This window comes from Phascolarctos cinereus, unplaced genomic scaffold, assembly GCF_003287225.1.
Source record: "Phascolarctos cinereus isolate Bilbo 61053 unplaced genomic scaffold, phaCin_HiC Scaffold_4;HRSCAF=312, whole genome shotgun sequence".
Taxonomy (NCBI): Eukaryota; Metazoa; Chordata; class Mammalia; order Diprotodontia; family Phascolarctidae; genus Phascolarctos; species Phascolarctos cinereus.
The window spans coordinates 535,593,153-535,617,405 of record NW_027555847.1 but is presented as its reverse complement, the minus strand read 5'-3'; the positions used below and the strand labels follow the sequence as shown (position 1 = coordinate 535,617,405).

The 24,253-nt window shown below is 35.6% G+C and overlaps 1 pseudogene; it reads left to right on the top strand.

The window, feature by feature from the left end:
• Positions 1-1,159: 1,159 nt before the first annotated feature.
• LOC110207872 (large ribosomal subunit protein uL18 pseudogene) overlaps positions 1,160-24,253 on the top strand; it is a 109,710-nt pseudogene continuing 86,616 nt past the window's right edge.

Genomic DNA, 24,253 nt, shown 5'->3' with positions numbered 1-24,253 from the left:
AATAGATTTAACTATCCAAAGGCCACATATGGCCTTTTCCAATCTATGCTCTGGCATTTCTGAGTTTGCATAATTGTCAGTGGTTTATTTCTATTTATACATTAAAGTCTCCATAAGTATACAACAGTTGTATGCATTCCTATTAAAAATCATGATTATACTCTAAGAAATCAACATTCACAGTATATTTATCTTTCAAAACACAATGAACAATGGATTAGAAATAGATATAAGAATTTGTTACAAATTTGATCCTAATATGTGTGAATGAATATATGTGTTTGTGTGTGTATTACATGTTCTTTTAATAAGGGACTTCTCTCTTTTCAATGAAAGATAAATACTTTCAATAAAGTAGAAGCTGTAAAAAACAAGAATTTAGTAAGAACAATCAATTAAAATGACTTCTTTACTGATTTAGCACTTTTTCCTTGTACTATAAGCTGAAAATGTCAGCCCTACACTATTGAATGCTAGACAAGTCTCCATGTTTCTATGTTTTGTGTTCTATATTGTTATTCAAGATCTCTTCATAAAAGGTTATAACTTACATATATATTTTCCCCAAAAAAGTAATGAGGATTGACATTTAAGATCTACATGTCAGAAGGACCTAAATTGCACTGATAAAAATCTTGAGTCAATGTTTCAACCACAATATTTTTCTCTCTTTTCTGTGGGTGAATTTCAAAATAAATGTCAATGTAATGAAATCATCATTGATTTTAAAACACACTTAGTTGTAAGTTCATCCTGGAGCCATACATGTGGAACTAGTAAGGAGCATAGCAGTGCTACTCATTCATTTTGCAGATGAGGAAATTAGCAAGATTCAGCTCAATGACCACCACCACACCTTTCTTGAATGCTGCACAGTGTCTAGAAGGGGATTTGTTGAGTATTTGCTCAGTTCTCTTAGATAACTATAGATATCTAGTTCATGCAAAAGGAAAAAACAAGAAATATAACCAACAGGTATGTAGTGTCTATCACTTTCATGCTTAGTACTATGTGAAATGCTATAGAGCAATACAAAGAAAAATACCACATCTGTACCATCAAAGAGTGTTTGATCTAATTTGATCTAATTTCAGAGATGTTTAACATTCATCATATAAGCAAAGCTAATAAAAGGCAACATATGAAAAGCAATATCTAGATGACAGGGAGATTACTCAGAGATGAAGTGGTCAGAGAAGGCTCCAAGAAGGTGGAAGTATTTGAGTTGGAGAGCATATTTAAGGATGAACAGGGTTTGTGTAGGAAGAAGGCAGAACGGAGGGCATCCTACAATAAAGTGAACAACAGAAGTGATATAACTGAAAAAAACAAGCACGGTGTGTTTCTGAAGCAGAAAGAAGGGTTTCCTAACTAAAGCTAAATGTGTTTCTTATACTCAGAAAAAAAAAATAGCATAAGCTGTAAGGTAGTGAATTCCTTGAAAAAAAATAAGGGCAAGAAAACAATGCTCAAAATATTTAAAGATGATGCTAATCTTGCAAAGATGTATATCTCATATTATGTTATCAAATAATAAATGTGTAATCAGTTTAATTAAAATTATATTACTAGATTTAACTTGTCTGGTTCTCTTGTCTGTAAAGATATGTTTTGATGCTCCCACTGAATAGGCTATGTTAGGTTTCACTCCTACCTTGTGTTGTCTATTCAGCTGGACACTGAATTTCTATTGCATCTATCCTCTAACCAAACCATTGATAATAAAGATGGACAGAACAGGACAAAAGAGAACTTACGTGGCCAATGATCACTATTAGCATGTACCCATTGAGTATATAATAACAAAGCTTAACATATTTAATATTCAAGGACTATCCTTTTTCCACATAAAAAAATATTTTGAGTGAAAAAAGAGCAATATAAAACATAGCATTAGAATACTTATTTTCCTTCCTATACATCCTTTCCTTTCTCATAAAATCAAAAGGAAGATTTTTCAAGTCAATTGTCAACCTACACTTCCTTGCCCCAATATATGTTTTTCCTCTGACTTTTCTATTCTATTTTTACAATATTAATTCTGCCTTTTTCCCCTAAATGCCTTCTTTATATTCTTCTGTCTGACATACTAAGACTGAAGTAGCTTCTGTATAAACTCAGGGAAATCACTCCTTCAAGCGACACCTGCTCCTTCAACCGTCATTTGAGAAAATAATTAACTCTTCAGTCTTGAGTGCTAACTAGTAGAGTTAAACCATTTCTGTCAATACCAGTAGGTGCTATCAAAAAGTTTAGGGCTTGGGGAGGGAAAGGAAATAAGAGAAGGTTAAAAATGCTGAAGAGGAAGGAAAAAAGAATGAGAATGGTAGAGGAAGTAAAAGAGACAAAAAACAGGTGGGTAGGGAACAGGAACATGACACAAGTATTTGGCCCAACTACTACTTAGTAACATAAATACTTAACATACAAAACTTATGGCCAATCAGCATATCAATCAGTCTAGTATCCTACAATATTTTTTTTCAATTTCTACTATGTACCAAGATATAAACACATATACACACATACAAACATTTGTGCATACATATATATAAATACATATACATAAATATTGTAGAGTATAAAGTCAAATGGATTCAAATTTGTGTGTGGGTTCAAACCAGTCAAGGGTTTGGGAAGAGAAAAGAGGGAAAATAGAGAGAGTTGAAAGAAAGCTGAAGAGGAAGGGGAAAGATTAAGAACAAGAATGACAGATGAAATGAAAGAAATTAAACAAGAAATAGGTAGAGGATAGGAACATGACACAAGCAATTGTCCTAACACGGTAACATCAATTTCATATATAATTTATGGCCAATCAAGCATCCAATAGTAAACATTTATGAAATGTGTACTATATGCCAAGATATAAATTTGTATAAAAACTTATAAGCATGTATGCATCCATGCTTACATATATACAAAACTACAAAGTCCTCTATAAAGTTTAAATATAAAATGTTATGTAGAACAAATATGAATTTGGGGATATAATGGACAACTACTTTTTCCACTGTAATACTTAGATTTATCTACATTCCAAATAAAGTCATTTAAAACCTGAGCTTCTGAGGGGTGGATACCATATAGGCTCCTTGATAATAGTACTTTTGTGGAGATGGGCCATTATTAAGAAAATGCTGTTGTAATCATCCTGAAAATTGCAATGCTCACTTATTTATTTTAGACACAAGATTACCTTTATTCCAAAGTAGTCTGTATGATTCTATATTAGTCATGCTTTGTGAAAATTATGTTATAATAATGCATGCGTTATTAAGCAGCAAATTATTCTCAGATTCATTCAAAGAACTCATGAAGATTTTTCCTAACATTGTCTTAAAACCGCATTTTCCCCCTAATCACCTATATCTAGAGCCAGAAATTTGAACATGTAATAACTATGTAGAAAACGCTACCCCTACTTACAAAAGGTAATTTGTTTACATATTACCAAGGAGTTCTCTCTCCCAGATTGATTCTATCTAAGAGTCAGACTTCCATTCACCTTAAAGATGAAGTGCTAATTGCAAAAGCACAGAGAGTGGTGTCTCAAAGATAAGAAAAGAATCCCTGACAGTACACTAGCGCATGATCTCTCCTATCTCTTCTCTTTCAGCCCCCTTGGTCTGATGAAATACCTGAGAAGCGCTAATAATATCAACTAATGTGCCCTATTGCTTTCATTATTTGTGATAGGCAAGAAATTGGGAGCAGTGATTAATACCTGTTGCAAAAGTCTCTACTTGGAAATGGAGACCTGTATACAGTAGATTTATTCTGAAATTTGAGATTCCAGGTTAATTCACATAAGGAAATATTGACCTTCTCTATGTTACAGAGCTTTTCTGGCATTCTGTAAAAGGGACACTCAGCAAACATGTTGTAGTGGAAAGAGTTCTGGCTGCAGAATCAGGAGACCTGGATTCTCATCCTGGTTCTGCAACTTTTCTGTCACGTTAAGTCAGTTATTTTGCTTCTTCAACGTCATTTTTCTTATCTGTATAAGGGGCTGGAGGAATGTACATTGTTCTTTACAAGCATTTGGTGAGGGGAAAAAATACCTTTTAAACTTTTAAATGCTAAAAAAAAGTTGTATTATCACTACATATAGATATCATAAACTCAAATTTGCTCATTCACTTCCTGAAATTCATCGTTGATGTCTTTAGCAATATGTGTTTTATTTCTAACAGGTTGTAGTTCATTCTATTAAGCTGGAGAATGTCTGGAAATCTAAAAAGGAAGCTTATTTTATTTTTATGAGCATTTCCTTATCTACAGTGAAATATACTAGATCTTACCATCATTTTTTCTTTCCTGAATTGCTTTGATGAAGTAAATTCTCTATTAACTTTAGAAAGGAGAAAAAATGAAAGAACAAATGACAACTATTTTGATTAAAGGTTGGAAAAAAGATCTAGACCTAGGCACGTAATAAACTAAGGATTTCACTGGCACTAACCTGATTTCATTGCATTAGGGTTAGTGAACATCTGTTCTTCTATAAGATTCTTGGGAAAGATCAAAGCCATATTTTCTTTTCTTTTCACAGAACCAGAGAATGTCAGAACTGGAAACAACCTGATAGGCCATCTACTCTTACCTTTATGCGAATAAGTATAGAGCCTCTGATTGAAGACCTCAGGTCAACTACCTCATAAGGCAGCCTCTTCTACTTATAGATAGCTCCAATTCTTAGAGAAAATACAGGTTGCAGAACAGAAGTTCCAAGTCTGTGGGGTTTTTTCTCCTGATTTCCCCCACCTTTGAGTCACATAGAATATGTAGCATTACTTACTGAAAAGTAATTCAGCAAATCTATTTAATATTCTTACCATAATATTCAATCACAGTGATTATATTAATTTTTTGTGCAATACACACACACATATGTTTACACATATTCATATATATGTATATATTTGGAGAAGATATCTACTCCTCTGAAATCACAGATCCATTTGAGAAAGCATACATCCATTTATAAGTACAAATACATATACCCACGTATTACAAAAACAGACACATATATACATGCATGCATTTCCTCCCAGACCTATGATTGTATTGGGGTGGGAAATTCAAATATAGAAACTCCTTTAAGTAAGGCAGAATAGCAAATCTTTAATTTATAAAATCAGATTTTTGCCTGGAACACTGAATGATTAGATAACTTACCCACAATGCCATTATCCAGTATGCCTTAGAGCCATGACAGATAGAGTATTTCCTATGGAATCAGAGGACCTGGAGTCAAATTCTTACTTGCATATTTATTACTTTACATGAACATAATCAAGTTATTTAATCTTCCTGGATATCAGATCAATCAATAAACATTTCTTCAGTGTTTACTATGTGCCAGGCCCTGTGCTAAGCACTGAGAATAAGAAAGAAGGGCAAAAAAAGTCCCTGTTCGCAAACAGCCTTTAACCTAATGGGGGGAGACAACATGAAAACAAATATATCATATATATATATATATGTGTGTGTGTGTATGTATGTATGTATACACACACACACATATATATATACACACATATACACACATCTATATATATTAATTAAACTATCAGAGACAAAAAAGAACATTATAAAGAATAGGCATAAGAATTGAGAGGAAGGGGGCAGCTAGGTGGTGCAGTGGATAAAGCACCAGCCCTGTAGTCAGGGGGACCTGAGTTCAAACCTGGCCTCAGACACATAACACTCACTAGCTGTGTGAATCTGGAGTCACTTAACCCCAATTGCTTCACAAAATAAAGAGTTGAGGGGATGGGGAAGGTTTCCAATATAACATTAACTTTTAAAAAAAGTTTTTATTTAGCTATTTTTAGTTTTTTAACATTCACTCCCACAAGATTTTGAGTTCCAAATTTTCACCCCAACCTGCCTCTCCGTCCACCCCAAGATGGCATGCATTCTGAATATCCCTTCCCCTAGTCTGCCCTCTCTTTTATATCTCCCCCTGTTCTCTTAACCTCTTCCCCTTCTATTTTCCTGTAGGACATGATAGATTTCCGTATCCCATTTCCTGTATTTCTTATTTCCCAGTTGCATGTGAAAATATTTTATTTGAACACACGTTTTTAAAACTTTGGTTTCAAAATTTTCTCCCTTCCTTCCTCCCCACCCACCCTCATTGAAAAGGCAAGCAACTCAATATGGGTTATACATGTGCAGTTACGCAAAATATAGTAGTCATGTTGTGAAAAACTAACTCTATTTTCCTTAATCCTATCCCAACCCCCCATTTATTCTATTCTTTATTTTGACCCTGTCCCTCCTCAGAAGTGTTTGCTTCTGATTGCCCCCTTTTCCAATCTGCCCTCCTTTCTGTCATTCCCCTGCTCTCTTGTCCCCTTCTCCCCCTATTTTCCTGTAGGGTAAGACAGATTTCCATACCCAATTGAATGTGTATGCTAATCCCTCCTTAAGCCAAATGCTATGAGAATAAGATTCACTCATTCCTTCTCACCTTCTCCTGTTTCTCCTCCACTGTAGGAGCCTTTTCTATTTTTTCTTGTGAGATAATTAACCCCATTCTACCTCTCACTTTCTCCTTCTCCCAGTATAATCCTCTCTCACCCCTTAATTTTATTCTCCAGATTTGACCCCTTCATCTTCAACTCATCCTGTGCCCTCTATCTATCTGTATCTTTATCTATTTGTATATGTATATGTGTATGTATATCTATATCTATATGTATATCTATATATAGATATATACATACATATATTTTTTTTTCCCTCCAACTGCCCTAATACTGACAACGATTTCCTGAGTTATGTGTCATTTTTCCATGCAGGAATGTGAATAGTTTAACCTTAATAAGTCTCTTATGACTACTCTTTCCTATTTACCTCTTCATGTTCCACTTGAGTCTCGTATTTGAAAGTCAAATTTTCTGTTCAGCTCTGGCCTTTTCATCAAAAATGCTTGAAAGTCCTCTATTTTACTGAATATCCATGTTTTCCCCTGTAGGATTATATTCAGTTTTGCTGAGTAGGTGATTCTTGGTTGCAATCCTGTCTCCTCTGCCCTCTGGAATATTATATTCCATGCCCTCTGGTCCCTTAATGTAGAAGCTGCTAAATCTTGTGTTATCCTGATTGTGCTTCCACAATACTTGAATTGTTTTTTTTTTTTTCTGACTGTTTGTAATATTTTCTTCTTGACCTGGGAACTCTGGAATTTGGCTACAATATTCCTAGGAGTTTTCCTTTGGGAAACTCAGGAGGAAATTGGTGGATTCTTTCAATTTCTATTTTGCCCTCTGGTTCTAAAATATCAGGTCAGTTTTCCTTGATAATTTCTTGAAAGATGACTCTTTTTTTTTTTTTTTTTGGTCATGGCTTTCAGATAGTCCAATAATTTTTAAATTACCTCTCCTGGACCTATTTTCCAGGTCTGTTGTTTTTCCAATGAGATATTTCACACTGTTTTCTAATTTTTCATTCTTTAGGATTTGTTTTACAGTGTCTTGAGCTCTCATAAAATCACTAGCTTCCAATTGCTGTATTAAGGAAGTATTTTCTTCAGTAATCTTTTGGACTTCCTTTTCCATTTGGCCAATTCTTCTTTTTAGGGCATTCTTCCCCTCATTGGAGTTTTGGACCTCTTTTGCCTTTTGGATTAGGCTATTTTTTTAAGAGGTTATTTTCTTCAGTATTTTTTTGGTTCTCCTTTAGCAAGCTGTTGACTTGTTTTTCATGATTTTCTTGCATCATTCTCATTTCTCTTCCCAGTTTTTCCTCTACTTCTCCTACTTGCTTCTCAAAATCCTTTTTGAGCTCTTCTAAGGCCTGGGACTGATTCATATTTTTCTTGGAGGCTTTGGATGTAGGAACTTTGACTTTGTTATCTTCTTCTGATTGTATGTTTTGATCTTCTTTGTTACCAAAAAAAGATTCTATGGTCTGACACTTCTTGTGAGGTTTACTCAGGATCCCAGACAATTACTTGAGTTACAAACTCTTTGTTGAGGTAGAGGTCTGCTTCCAATGTGGAGAATGTACTGTCCCAAGCTTTGGGGGTTTGTACAGCTGTTTTTAGGGATACTTCTAGGCAACTGTAAATTTTCAGTTCTTCCAAGGTGGTATGATAAGGAGCAAGGTGTTTACTCCTTTCCTGGTCTGTGCTCTTGTCTATAAGTTACGATAAGCTCTCTTTTCTGTCTTGGAACTGTGAGGAGGATTTTCTCTTCACAGACACTACCAGCTCCACCACACCAGTACTCCTCCTTGACTCAGGATTGCCACCCAGAACTGTGACCCACATCCACACATGGGTACAGCAAGACATTCCGGCCTTGGCACTGGCAAAGAGATCCCTGCAATCCCCCTCTGATCAGCCATTCAATTCCCCCTCTTTCTGTGGGCTGGCAGCTCAGGAGGCAGCTGCTGCCCCAGGGCCATTCGGGAGCTGGGGCTGAGACCTAGCTCCTTTCTCACCACAGAAATAAACTTTTCCCACTGACCTTCTAAGTTGTCCCTGGCATTCATGGGTTGAGAAGAACACCACAGCTGTCCAAGATTCAGTCCTCTGAGGTCTGCTCCAGGTTTGCTGCAGCCTATGCACATGCCCAACTGTGCTCCTCTCTCTGCCTGGTGTGATATCCATTTCTGATGAACCATCCAGGTCATCTTGGCCTGGAAATTTGTTTCACTCTGTCTTTTTGTGGGTTCTGCTTCTTTATAATTTGTTTAAAGTCATTTTTTATAGGTATTTGAAGTGGTTTGGGGGAGAGCTCAAGGAAGTCACTGCTTTCACTCTGCCATCTTGGCTCCACCCCCATAACATGAGATTTTGGTGGGGACAAGGAAGGCAGAGGGGACAGTAGGCACCTAATGGACTGTGCATTTCGGTGGTACATTTCTCTTCTCTCTTTCCCCATTTCAATGGGGTACAGGCAAAATATCTAGAGCCAAGAGATGGAGTGTCTTGTTCTTGGAACAGCAGAGAGACCACTGTCACTGGGCTGAAGAACATGTTGAAGGAAGCAAAGTGTAAGGAGAATGGAAAGGAAGGAGGAAGCTGGGTTATGAAGGGTTTTAAAAGCTCAACAGAGCAGTTTGTATTTGATCTTGGAGGTGATAGGAAACCAGTGGAGTTTATTGAATAAGGGATTGAAATGACTGGACATGCACTTCAGGAAAATCACTTTAGAGTTTGAATGGAGGATGAATTGAACCAGGGAGAGATTTGAGGCAGGCAGACCCACTACTAGGCTATGCAGTAATCCTGGAGTAAGATGATAAAAGCCCGCATTGTAGAAGTCACTATATATGGGGAGAGAAAAGAGTATGTTAAAGAGACATTGCAAAGATGAAATTGATAGGCATTGGCAAAATATTTGGTATGAGGGTAATTTGTGCTGAAAGACAGTGAGGAGTTCAGGATGATTCCTAGGTTGTTAACATTAGAAATTAGAAGATTGGTATTGCCCTCTGCAGTAATAGAAAAGGTAGAGGATTTGAGGGGAAAGGTAATGACTTATGTGTTGGACATACTAAGTTTAGGATATCTACTGGAATCCAGTTTGACATGTATGAAAGGCAGTTAAACATAAGACACTGGAGACTGGAACAGAAACTGAGATAGGACAGGTGAATTTGAGAATCATCATCATCACCTCTTTTTATATATCTATATCTATATCTATCTATCTATCTATCTATCTGTCTGTCTGTCTATCTATATGCACATACGTATACACATATAATCTGGGGTATAGAAAGAATGATAATTGTATGAAACGGATACTTTTGTTGGTGGAAGGATACAAATGGCAGCTCTGGCTTGGGCAGATGAAAGAAATATTTAGTCATTAGAACTGGGGAGGTTATTGTTATACAAACTAGTATGCTTTAGCTTCTGTAGTCAGACACAATTTGAGTGTAATTTAAGAGAGGCAATTGTGACCAAAATGATGAGGCATAGGATCAAATAAATAAGTGAGGGATAATATGGGTAGGTGTGGTGAGTGTGTTTGGGGAAGAATGACTGTACCTCTGGTGTAAGGGCTGCTTTTCATCTTTCGTGTCCAACTAAAGTTTACCCAACTCTCACCTGTGGCTCCAAGAAGCTGTATCATTCCCAGTGGCCACATCCCAGAAAAGTATTTCAGCAGACAGGCTAAACCACGTCGAGGTAACTGAGGGATCTCAAACCCATAGGTAAGTTAGGGAGTTTTTATTTCAAGCATGTGAAGACTTCCCCTGGTGGAATGGGCAGATGAGAACAATTTCTTCCAATGGCAATGAAGGTGACTGAAGCAGGTGCTGTGGAGTGCTTAGAGCTTGATTAGGCATAGAAGATTTCAAGGTCATCCACTGCATCCTGAGCCACCACCAGTTGTCTCAACTTTTGTCTTGCCACTGGACTTTATTGACTTTTGGAAGAGAGAGTGAGGCTGATAACTTTATGCAGCTCTGATCCACTTAAGTCCAATTTATGCGTGAATTAAAAGATATGACCCATACCATTTTACCATTTTTACCTATACCAAAAAACGTGCAAAGAGTGAATGATGAAGTAGCAGGTACAGATAAACTGAAAACTGTAGTTACAGCCCTGCACATTGAGAGCCAAGGCCATAGGATCGTCTTCTCAATGGGATTTGGAAGCTCTCTCGCTGTCTGAATAGTCTTTTCACAAGAAGCACATTAATCACTTTCTGCTGTGAGCAAGGAGATAGAAGAGGTGCCCTAAAATTGTCTGCTTCACTCACCCCTGGTCTACTAGCTGAGGCAGGCAGGCATCCCACCCTGTCATCAAAACATATGTGTATGCACACAGGCACACATGTACACACACACACACACACACACACACACACATATGCATAAAATCTTTTGTGAAGATGATTCCACTCACTATTAAAACATGGAATGTGTGTATGCTTACAGGCAACAAGAAATTTAGTAGACCTTAGAGTGTGAGAACATTGTCCATTATCTAGAACCTATGCCAGCATGCATTCATGAAACTGGTGTACAATACTGATGAACTTCTTGCCAGAGTCATCTTTAATAGGTTGATCCTTCATTTGGAAAACATTATTCTACCCAAGAGCTAGCATCACTTCAGAAAAGACCAATGGATGGTCAATATGGTGTTTGCTGCCCAACAAATTAAGAAGAAATTCCAGGAACACAACAGAGGTCTGAATACAACATTCATCAATCTGACCAAGGCTTTTGATATTGTCATTTGTGAGGGTTTGTGGAAGATCATGGCACAATTTGGCATGCTTCTATTGGTTTTGGATAATGAATAATGTTCTTACACTTTCACAATCACCAGTGGAGTGAAGCAAGGCTATGTGCTTGCTTCTAAGCTTTTCAACATGAAGTTTTAAGCAATGTTATGATGCTTTCAATGAGGACAAAACCTGCATCAAGGTCAGCTACTACATTGATGATAAATCACTTAGCTTGAAAAGGCTCCAAACCAAGATTAAAGTGGAAAAAGAGTTGGTCCATGATTTTTTTGTCTGCAGATGATTATGCATTCAATGCAGCCCATAAAGCTGAGATATTACAAAGTATGGATTGGTTCACTACTGCTTGTGATAATTTTGGTCTAACAATTAACACCAAGAAAACAGAGGATTCTTCATCAACCAGCATCACACCATTTAGTCATGGAACATTTAATTTCAGCAAATGAGGAAATGCTGATTGTGTGGATAAGTTCACCTACCTTGGCAGTATACATTCCAGGGGTTTACACATACATGTTGAGGCTGACACATATATTGCCAGAGCAGTTTGTGAGTCTCTGAAAGGAAGAGTGGGAGAGAGGAGGCAAAAAACTGCTTATCATACTGAAAGTCTACAAAGCTATTATGCTGACTTCATTGTCATTTGCCTGTGAAACCTGGACAGTACAGCAGTGCCATACCTTGAAACTGAATCACTTCCATTTGAATTTTCTTAGGCAGATTCACAAGATAAAGTTCTAGACAAAGAAATCCTTTCTTGAGCTGAAGTTTCAAACTCTGCTGCAGAGTGCAACTTTGATGTGCTGGCCACATTGTTTGAATATTTAAAGTACATTTGCCTAACAGACTATTTTAAGGAGAAATCACACAAGGCAAGTGCTTACACAGAGGCCAGAAGAAGAGATACAAGAAGATTTCAAAGTTCTCTCTAAAGAACTTTGGAATTTATTGTGTGATATGGACAGTGCTAGCCAGCATGGCACACCTGTATTAAAGAAGGCTCCATGCTCTATGAGTGAAGTCAAATTGCAGTAACTCAAAATAATATTAAGATGCACAATTTTAGAGCCATCTCTACTTCAAATATTCAGTGGACTATTTGTGCCTGACCTGTGGCAGAGACTTCAGAGCGTGTGTTGTCTGATCTGCCACAGTCGGACCCAGATTTGGGAGATATTGGTATACTCAGGCATTAGCAAACCAATGAAGAGTTTTGTGGAGAGGATTTACATAGCTACATCACAGAGCAAGAAATTTAGGGCTGGAAATTATTGTAGATATAATTTAGTCTAATTCCTTTTACAGATGAAGGGCACGAGGTCCTGAGCTGGAGTTTGAAATCAGGTCCTTTGATTCCTAGTCTATTATATGTTGTTGCCTGCACCTAAACTGAAGAGTTTAAAAAATATGATAAGAATAAATTATGCCACTTGAAAGCATCATTTTTTTCTGTCATTGTTATAAAAACTTGAAAAGGAAAAAGAATGGAGTTGGGAAGTTATTTAAGGAGTTGTTTAAGTAGTTCAAGTAGGTGGTAATGAAAGCCTTGTTAGAGTAGTGCTAGAGGAAATAGTCAAGAGTGAAGCAGTGGAAGATGTACACAACTGTACATCTTCATTATCCTGTTTTGTCATGGAATCAATACAACTTTTTACCTAATCAAATACGTATTACATAAATCTCTCTCTCTCCCTGTGTGTGTGTGTGTGTGTGTGTGTGACCTCAACATGAGCAGCAGGCCTTAAGGCAATCACAACTGTGGCAGCAGCAGCTTCAGGAGCTTTGAGCCTCCAGACACTAAAGGGGTCAGACAACTTGTCAGAAAGAGGTTAGAGAGGACATTTAGTGAGCAGTGGGTTTTTGGACCTTGCTTAAATTTACTATGAGTACTTCCTAGTCACAGTTCCAAAGTGAAGAAAAGCACTAGTGATTACAGTGACAGGAAAGCAGGACGCTTGGTCACAGTACCAGAGCAGACAAGACTCTTTGTGGTTGTTGACAAGGGAGCAGAGACCCTGGTCTCATTTTCAAGGCAGAAAAGAGTGCCAGCACTTGCAGATAAAGGTAGGGAAAAGATAAGAGCACAGATCAGGAAAGCAGTGACCACACCTCTCCCTTCATCACATGACCTTGGAAACACCGAAAACATATAGACTTCCAGAATTAACTCTGAAAATAGCAGCAAGAAAAACCTGAAGTTTGGAACACAGCCTTCTCAGTCATGGGAGTAAAGTCCTACTTTAACATGAAGTTAAAAGTCAAGAAATAAGCTGGGAACATGATTAAACAACACAAACGATGAACCTTATAAAAATATACTCTGGTGAAAGGGAAGATCAAGAAACAAACTCATAAGAAGACAATGATACCAAAACAAGAACAAGCAAAGCTTCAAAGGATAAAAAAAAAGGGGGGAGGAATTGGAAGTGAGCCCAACAGGAGTTCCTGAAAAAGTACCAAAAGAATTTTAAAAATCAATTAAAAGAGGTTAAGGGAAAAAAAATGTTATGCAAAAAAAGAGTCAAAGCTGGGTAAAAGAGGCACAAAACACTGAAAAAACAACACCTTATAAAACAAAATTACAAGAACTCACTATTAAAAAAAACTGCTGGGAAAACTAAAAAACAGTGTGGCAGAAAATAGGCATAGATCCAAATCTTACACCATGTACCAAAATAAAGTCAAAATGGGTACACAATTTAGATATAAAGGCTGATACTATAGGCAAACTGGGAGAGCAAGGAATAGTTTATCTGCCAGATTTATGGAGAATAGAAGAATTTATGAACAAATAAGAGATAGAAAGCATTATGAAATGCAAGATAGACAATTTTTATTATATTAAATTAAAAAGTTTTTGCACAAACCAAACAATGCAACCAAGATTAGGAAGGAAGCAGCAAACTGGGAAAGAATTTTACAGCCAGTGTCTCTAATAAAGGCCTCATTTCTAAACTATATAGAGAACTAAGTCAAATTTATAAGAATACAAGTCATTTCCCAATTCATAAATGGTCAAAGGATATGAACAAGCTGTTTCCAGATGAAGAAATTAAAGCTATATGCAGTCATATGAAAAATGCTATAAATCACTATTGATTAGAGAAATGCAAATAAAAATCACTCTGAGGTACCACATCATACTGATCAGATTGGGTAACATGACAAAACAGGAGAATGATAAATATGGGAGAAGATGTGGGAAAATTGGAACACTAATGCATGGTTGGTGTAGTTGTGAACTGATCCAACCATTTTGGAGAACAATTTAGAACTATGTACAAAGGGCTATAAAAATGTGCATTCCCTTTGACCCAGCAATATCATTTCTAGTCTATTTCCCAAAGAGATGATAACAATGGAAAAAGGCCATTATGTACAAAAATATTCATAGCAGCTCTTTATGTGGTGGCAAAGATTTGGAAATTGAAGGGATGCCCATAAATTGGGGAATGGCTGAACAAGTTGTGGTATATGTGGTATATGTAATGGGATACTATTTTGCTTTAAGAAATGATGAGCAGATGGCCTTCAGAAAAACCTGGAAAGACTTGTATGGACAGATGTTGAGTGAAGTGAGCAGAACCAGGAAAATGTTGTACACAGTAACAGCCACATTATGAGATGACTAACTTTGATAGACTTAGCTCTTTTCAGTAATGCAAGGATCTAAGACATCTCCAAAAGTCTCCTCATGGAAGATGCTATCCACATCCAGAGAAAGAACTATCCAGTCTGAATACAGATTGAAACATACTATTTGCTCTTCTTTGTTTTTCTTCTATTTTCTTTTGTTTCTTCTTTCTTATAGTTACTCTTACTGGTTCCAATTATTCTTTACAACATAACTAATGTGAAAATATATTTAATAGGAATGTATACAGCCTATATCAGATTGCACACCATCTTAGGTAGGAAGGTGGGGAAGGAAGGGGAGAAAATTTAAAACTCAAAAGCTCATGGAAGTGAATGTTGAAAATTAAAAATAAATTGATTAATAAAGAAATTATCAAATGGTAAAAGGGTCACAAAATCCACTAAAGAGAAGAACTCCTTAAAAATGAGGATTTGTAAAATGGAAAAAATAAATACAAAATTCTCTGAAGAAATTAACTTCCTTAACAAGAGAAATTGGCCAAAAAGGAAAAGAGCTATAAAAGCTCACTGAAAAAAATTAATTTCCAAAAAATTGGAATTGGGCAAATGTAAGCTAATGATTCCATGAGACCTGAAGAAGAAAAAATAAAACAACATTAAAAGAATGGAGGAAAATAGAAGAAAACATGTAATATTTCATCAGAAAAACAACTCATTTGGAAATTATGTAGTGGAGAGACAATTAAGAATGGACTGCTTAAAGGCCAAAATGTTAACAAAAAGAGATTAGGCACAATATTTCAAGAATTCATGAATGATAACTACCCTGGTATCTTAGATCCAGAGTTTAAAATAGAAATTGAAAGAATCTATCACCTACTAAAATATATCCCAAAGTGAAAATTCTGAGGGACATTATACCCAAATTCCAGAGCTCCTAGGTCAAAGAAAAAAATATCGTGAGTGGCTAGGAAGTAACAACTTAAATATCAGTGAGCTGCAGTCATAATCATACAATGTTTAACAGCTTCCATGTTAAAAGATCAGAGGAAAAGGAATATTGCATGCTTGAAGGCAAAGGGCTTAGGATTACAACCAAGAATAACCTACCTTGCAAAACTATGTATAATACTTCAGGGAAAATTTATATTTAATGAATAAGAGGCCTTTTAAGAATTCCTGATGAAAAGATGAGAGCTGAATAGAAGATTTGATTTTCAAATACAAGACTCAAGAGAAGCATAAAAAGGTAAACAGGAAAGAGAAATCATTGCAGACTTAGTAAGGTCAAAATCTTTATGTTTTTATGTGGGAAAATAATCCTTGTAACTCCTAAGAACTTTGTGATTATTAGGGGTGTTAGAAGGATGCTACATAGAAGAAAAGCCCAGTTGTGTGTTGGCTATATTGGGATGATTTAAACAAAATTAAGAGGTGAGAAAAAGGAATGCAGAGGGAGAAGAGGGAAGGGAGAAGTAAAACGGAGGAACATATCTTACATAAAAGAGGAATGTAAGGAAGATTTCTTACAGTGGAGAGGAATTTGGGGGATGGGCAACACTTGATGAACTCACCAATAAAATGGAGGTCAACAGCAGAATGGATCAAAAACAAGAATCCAAAAATATGGGCTGATCACTAAACCCAGAGGAGCAAAAACAAAGAAACAAAATTATAAGCCACATTTCCTTACTGAATATTAATGCAAGCATTTTAAATAAAATATTATCAAGGTAGTAACAGCAATATATCACAAAGATCACATACTATCACCAGATTGGTTTTATGCCAGCACTGCAAGACTGGTTCAATATTTGGAAAACTATAAATATCAATGACCATATCAATTGCAAGCACAACATAAATCATGTTATTAACTCAATAGATGCAGAAATAGCTTTTAATAATATAAAATGCTCATTCCTATTAAAAACACTGGAAAACATAGGAATAAATGGAGCATTCTTTAAAGTAATAAGTGTGCTTTATCTAAAATCATCATAAACATTATCTATCATGGGAATGAGCTAGAATTCTTCCCAATAAGATCAAGGGTAAAGCAAGGATGCCCACTGTCACTACTGTTGTTCCATATTGTATTAGAAATGATAGTTAAACTAATAAGAGAAGAAAAATGAAAAAAAAATAGAAAATAGAACGAAGAAACCAAAACATCACTCTTTACAGATGATATGATGGTATCCTTACAGAATTATAGAGAATCACCTAAAATAGTTGAAACTGTTAACTTTACCAGTTATAGGATATAAAATAAGCACACATAATTCGTCAGCATTTCTATATTTTACCAACAAAGTCTAGCAACAAGATATCAAAAGAAAAATCCCACTTAAAATAACTACAGGCAATATAAAATACTTGGCAGTCTATCTGCCAAAGGAAATGCACGTACTAAAGGAACGCAATTACAAAGCACTTTTCCAATAAACAATGACAGATATGAACAATTGGAAAAATATTGTTCTTCATCCTTTGTTTTCAAAAAGGACCCATGACTTCATGGAGTAATGTCTAGATTTGCCCGCAAAAAAGATTTAAGTGATACAGTGTTGCACAAAGTCATTAACTTCACTCTCTTTGAGAGTCATAAAAGTTCAGTAGTAAGACAAAAGTCAAGATGACTGGTAATGCCCTGGGATGCACTAGATGACCTTGGTATCTTCAATGTCTGACCAGTCTCTAAGCACCCCACAATGCATGTTTCAGTTACTTTTGTAGCAATTGAAAGACACTGTTCTCATCTGCCCATTCTGCCAGTGGAAGTCTTCACATGCTTAGTGTAGACAGCCTCTAACTCACCAATGACTTTGCGCCTTGTCAATTATGCTGTACCTGGCTTAGCCTATCTACCAAAATAGTTTTATTTGGGTGTGGCCTCTGCACATGCTACAGCTTCTTGGAGCTACAGGTGAGAATTAGGTGATGGATGAACACTGAAAGTCAAGCAATAGCCCTAAAAAGGGCTTGGCAGACCTTTATGCCAAATGTGTTAGTTCTCACTGAACACCCCATACACCCTGGAGAACTATCAATTGCTCATGCGCAGGTCAAACTAAAATAATAAAAATGACAATTCTATCTAATTTAAGTTACTTTTTCAGTGCCATATCAATCAATCTGCAAAAAAAAAAAATTTACATAACTAGAAAAAAAAAACAACATTCATCTGAAAGAACAAAAGATCAAGTATACCAAGGGAATCAATGAAATAAAATGTGAAGGAAGGTGGCCTAATATTACCAGATCTCAACTTGCATTACAAATTGTTAGTCATCAAAACAATCTGGTACTGGCTAAAATATAGAGAGGTGGATCTTTGGAATTGAATAAGTATATAATGCACAGTAGTAAATGACCATAGTAATCTAATATTTGATATACTAAAAATCACACTTTGGGGATAAGAACTCACTATTTGAGAAAAATTACTAAGAAAACTGTAAAAAAAAAAAATTTGGTGTAAACTAGGTATACACTAACATCTCACCCTGCATGCTGAGATAAGATCAAAATGGTTACATGATTTACACATAAAGGGAGATATCATATGCAGATTGTGGCATGGCAGCACAGAAATTTTTACCAATCAGATCTATGGATAAATGAACAATTTGTGGAGAGAGGATCACATGATGCAAAATGGATAACTTTGTTTACATTAAATTAAGAATTTTTTTTTGTCTACAAATAGAAACAGTGTAATCAATATTCAAAGGAAAACAGGAAACTGGGAAGGCAATTAAGTTTCTCTGATAAAGGCCACATTTCTGAAATACATTAATAACTGAGTCAAATTTATAAGAAGGTAAGTCATTCTCTAAATGATAAAAAATCAAATATATGAGAAGGAAAGTTCAGAAGAAGATATCGTTTCTATCTATAGTCATACAAAAAAATATGTGAAATCACTATTAATTAGATAAATACAAATTAAAACAAAACTGAGGTACCTAAAAGTTTAGTTAACATGATTGAAAAGTAAAGTAATAAATGTTGGATGGGATTTGAAAAAAAAAAGTTGTGAAACTAATGCACTGTTGGTTGAATTGTGAACTAATCCAACCATTCTGGAGAACAGTTTGGAACTATCTCCAAAGAGCTATAAAACTGTGCATACTCTTAAATGAGCAATACCGGTACTAGGTCTATGCCCTAAAGAGATCAAAAAAGAAAAGAAAAGAAAAGAAAAGAAAAGAAAAGAAAAGAAAAGAAAAGAAAAGAAAAGAAAAGAAAAGAAAAGAACTTATGTGTACAAAAATATTTATAGCAGCTCTTTTTCTGGTGCCAAATAATTGGAATTTGAGGGGATGGCCATTAATTGGGGAATGGCCAAACAAATTGTAGTGCATGATTATGATAGAAGACTATTATGCTATAAGAAATGATGAGCAGAATAGTTTCAGAAAAACCTGGGAAGGCTTATGAATTGATATAAAGTGAAGTGAGCAAAACCAAAACATTGTGCACAGTAACAGCAATACTTACAATAATCAGCTGTGAATGACTTCATTGTTCTGATCAACACAATGATCCAAGACAATTTTAAGAATTTATAGTGAAAAATGCTATCTACCTTCACAGAAAGAACTGATGATGACTCAATGTAAATTGAAACATATTTTTCACTTTTTTTGATTTTTAAAAATGTGGATAATACAGATATATATTTTTCATGATTTCACATGTATAATTGATATCACATTTCTTACCTTCACAATTGCGGGAGCAGGGTTAGGATAGAGGGAGAAAATTCAGAACCCAAAATTTATTTTAAAATATTCCTTCCTGTTTTCCTTTCTTTTTTCCTTTCTTCCTTCCTTCTTTCTTCTGTCCATCCCCTCATTGTCTCTCTCGTTATTTGTCTTTATCTCTAGAGGGAAGTAGAATAGATAAATAAATGTATGATAGGTGATTTCTTTTTTTAAAAAATTAAAATATTTTTAGAATCATAGATGCAGTGTCAATAGTTTGATTTCACCCATAACTCAACATTTATTAAATACTAGCATGTTTGAGGTACTATAATAGGCAAAGATTAAAAGAAATATTGGAAATAATTTTTGTCTTCAAAAACATTATTATCCTTGGATAGGGATGGGAGCACAAAATGTTTAAGAGAATGTAAGAAGGGAAAGAACAGTAACAATAAAGTTGATGTTCATCGGGGGATGTGAGACTTGAAAGAAAATAAGAGTCTTGAAAAGTAGATACAGAATGAGAGTGCATTTCAGGCATTGGGGATTATGAAAATTTAAGAAGGTGAGAAATTGAATGTCAAGTTTGGTGAGTGGATAGTTGTTCAATTTTGCTCCAATGTCAACTATGTGAAGAGGACTAAAGTGCAAGAAAGGTGGAAAGATCTATTGGTCCATTATTGTTCAGGGCCTTACATGCCAGCCTAATGATTTTGTGTTTCATCCTAGAGGCAATAGGGAAGAAGAGTAACATGGTCAGATGCATGGCTTGGGAATGTTATTTTAGCAGTTGTATACAGAAGATGGATTATAGATGGAAGAGAATGGACGCAGGGAGCCCAATCAGTATATAATTATAATTGTCCAAGAAAGAAATGATGAAGGTTTGAAGGGGGATGTTGGTAGCCAGATAAATAGGGCAAAGGGGATAAATTTGAGAGATGTTGTGGAGGTAATCTACAAAATTTCTCAACTAAGATGGATAATGAGGATGAGAAAGAGAACATAGCCAATGATGATTTCATGTTATGGACCAATGTGACTAGGAAGATAATATCTTCAACAGCTATACAGACTTTTTATAGGGGAGAAACATGCTCTATCTTCTTTTTTACACATGTGGCTGTATGTATACCTATGGATATGTGCTTATATGTGTTGTAGTTACTATATCCATCTTTTTATCATTTTTTATCAGTTTGCTGGGAGTGAGAAGAAAATGACCACATATTTTAATCTGCATTCCCCCTTTTTATTAGTTATTTGTAGCAAATTTTAATATGGCTATCTATCGTTATTAATTTCTTTTAGACTTGTTTGTAAATTCTCTGTCTTTTTCATTTTCTTGTGTCATCTTTAATTGTGAGAGATTTAGCACATCTTTCTTTCTCTTGAAGTTGTTAGTTAGGAGAATTATGAGGAAAATGACTAATCTGCCATCTATCAAGTGACTTCCAGTAAAATCGTGAATGCTCTTTCTATTGTACCATGTTGTCAGGGTGACAAAGAAGAGAACAATAGATTTATCTGGTTTCAAGTCTTGGTTAAAATTAGGAGAAAGTCCAAGGATTATAAGATCATGGAATCATAGATTACATATTATATGATCATAGATTTAGAGCTAGATTTGACTACATTCCATTTAATTCAACTGCCTCATTTTACAGTTGAGGAAACTATGGTCATGGGAGGGTGAGTGACTTGTCTAAATCCACAAAGCTAGGAAATACTAGAATCAGGATCACTTAACCTTGACTAACCCCAGTTTTGTCATCAATGGAGATAATCATACCTACATTATTTAACAGGATTACTGTGAGGAGGAAAACATTTTGTAAATCTACATAAACCTTAATAATATGTAGACATGAACTATAGCCATTAATGATACTATGCTGATTTTCTACCTGCTTAGCCCTCCTTTGGTCATGAAGAAGGCCTACATCAATGGAGAGTCAAACTCATAGAAACTGGGGCCACTGAACCCTTCAGGCTTTATATACTGAGTTAGAAAATCACATGTTGACATTATCTATGTTTTATTTTATTTTGTTGAATATTTATCAATCACCTTTTAATCTGATTCAGGCAGCACTGGGGAGTGTTGTTAGCCACATGTTTGATACTTCCGGCATACATCACTTTTTCTGGGAAATATATCCTGGCTCCTTTTCTATTCCTGGAAAAAAAAATAATTAAGAAGACTAGTAGAACTGATAGCCATCTAGTATATATAGTTTCATTTTAAGGGTATCTAAGGCCACCATCAAAATGTGTGACTCTTATCATAGACTTATTTTTATATGTCTTCTTCGTATTTGGATATTGAACGCTCCCCTTCAACTGCCCAGGTAAGATTTGGTAGTGATAGTACTAATGTGTTGTGATAACCTGCCTGGAAGCATGTTGCACATGCCCATTTTGCACACAATAATGTACCCAGTACTGACCATTTTAGGGGCAGCATAAAAGTGTTGACACCTGTATGGAGACAAAGAAAGGGAAAAGGGGATTATCTAACATCCTCCCTAGAAATTTTACCTAAGGCCAGTTCTGATTTTTTTTTTCACATGGTGTTGGGAATTTACTCAGAAAATAAGGCTTCTCAACATAAAAATAACTATTAATATAGATACAATATTTCTTTATATATGCTTGGTAAAAATGATTACAGTGCCTTATATACTCCCATGTAACTCTTACATGGAAAAATAGTGCAAATAGGGTTGAACTTGAGTTGAGTAGTTAATGTCATTAACAGAGTATAGTAGCACATCTTGGCTACTTGGTTGAGGAGACAGCAGTGGTCTTAATCTGGTTTCCATAAGGGTTAACACAAAGTTCTTGCATTTGTAGCCTAAGAGGGAATCTGAGAAGGCAAGGTTGCTTGTAAAAAGCTACACAGGGCACCAAATTTCAAGGAAATAGGCAGAAATAGCCACTAGGATTTCAATCCAGGAATGGCAAAATTAATACAAACAAAAGTCAAGTAGAGGTGAAACAGAATGAAACCTATAAAAATATAATAATGAACTAGTTAAAAACCAAAATAAAATCATGGAAAGCAGAGAGCACCAGAAAAAGAATCAAGGATTCAAGGATAGTTCAGATAATGGCAACTAGAAATTTGAACTTAAAAACATCACTTCATGATCTAGAAATGTTTAGGGACCCACAAAAACATCAATGTGTGTGTGTGTGTGTGTGTGTAGTGTATGTGTGTTTATGTATGTGTGTGTGTGTGTATGTGTCTTCATGTACTTTATATGTGATTAGGCTACTTTTAGGGATGGTATTTTATGTGGGAAACCGTCACAGTTTTTTTCCCCCTCAGGTACCTTGAATTAAAATTTATATCACTTTATGTTTGTTGATGTTTCTACAGATAAATATTTTGTTGTTTCAACTTAGGAACAGACACCATCTAACAATTCCTTTGAAAATACATCAAAAAAGTAACTGAATACTTCTTTTTCATTTCAAAGTTTTTTCACAGGATTTTCTTAGTTATTACACTGAACTTCAAACAGAATTTTTATATTGTCCATTTGTGGAGACCCTGAGTCCTCACCTATGTGAAAATCCTACTCTATAATTCTCTAGCTTTTTAGCAGGCTGCAGTGTGTTGGCTCCATAATGATATGACTGTGTGTGTGGAAGTCAGTCATTTTCTTTTCCACTAAGTTAAGAAAATGCCTCCAGAAAAAGGTTGATTGTTTTGCTTCACCATGGTATCAAAGTGACTCTGGATCTTTGTAGGCTATGCCATGGGAGGGAAAATTCTTCTAGTCCTTCCAGCCTGGAAAGGCTTCAAGTTCAGGCCAGCCAATCAACTAGTAACTAGACTATTGTCACTGAATAGTAGCTTCAGTTTCTTATAATTTAAGAATTTTGTGTTTATAACCTTTCAGGTATGGTTAGAATACACAGCCAATCAGCAGCAGCTTCAGTTTCTTATAATTTAAGGATTTTGTGTTTATAACCTTTCAGATATGGTTAGAATACACAGCCAATCAGCAGCAGTCTGTGACAACTTAGGACAGACAAATAAAGCATTTCACAGGAAAGGGAGATATAGAGAAAGAGGAATCAGTGAAAGGAGAAAGGAGGAATATTTAGAATGTAAGTTGCAGAAATTATTAAGGAAAAACATAATCTATTCAAAAGCGGGAAATAAAGGGAAATCATCAAATACTTTTATAATTGTGAAAATGTCCTTTTTGACAAAACAAGGAGGTCTCTTATCCAAGGATAACAAGTAGTTATTGGAAGGATGGGCGAGACCATCTGTTTTACGCTGTCTTTGCATAGTGTGTTATAATTTATTTTTCTTTCCGTGTTAGTGGCTTTCTATTATTAAGTGGCCGGGGATAAATTGATGAAGATGTTACAAAATAAGTGTGGTTCCTTTTCCTCATTACCCCTCCTCCAACAATGCTATCTTTTTATTAAAAGCTGCTATCAGATCTAGCCCTCTCATATTTCAGAATTAAGGTTCAGAGGTAGAAAGGGCCCTAGGGTCACATAGTAAGTAGCTGAGTGGAATTTGACTTAGATCCTCTGACGACAAATATAATGTTCCGTGCACTGTATCGTGCTGGCACTTCAGGAGGAGCTGAAATCAGGAGGACAAATCTCAAAGCAGACAGGAACAGATAATTTGTTCACTTGATCAGAGAACTAAAGATGAAAGTGGGCTAGCTCCAAAGT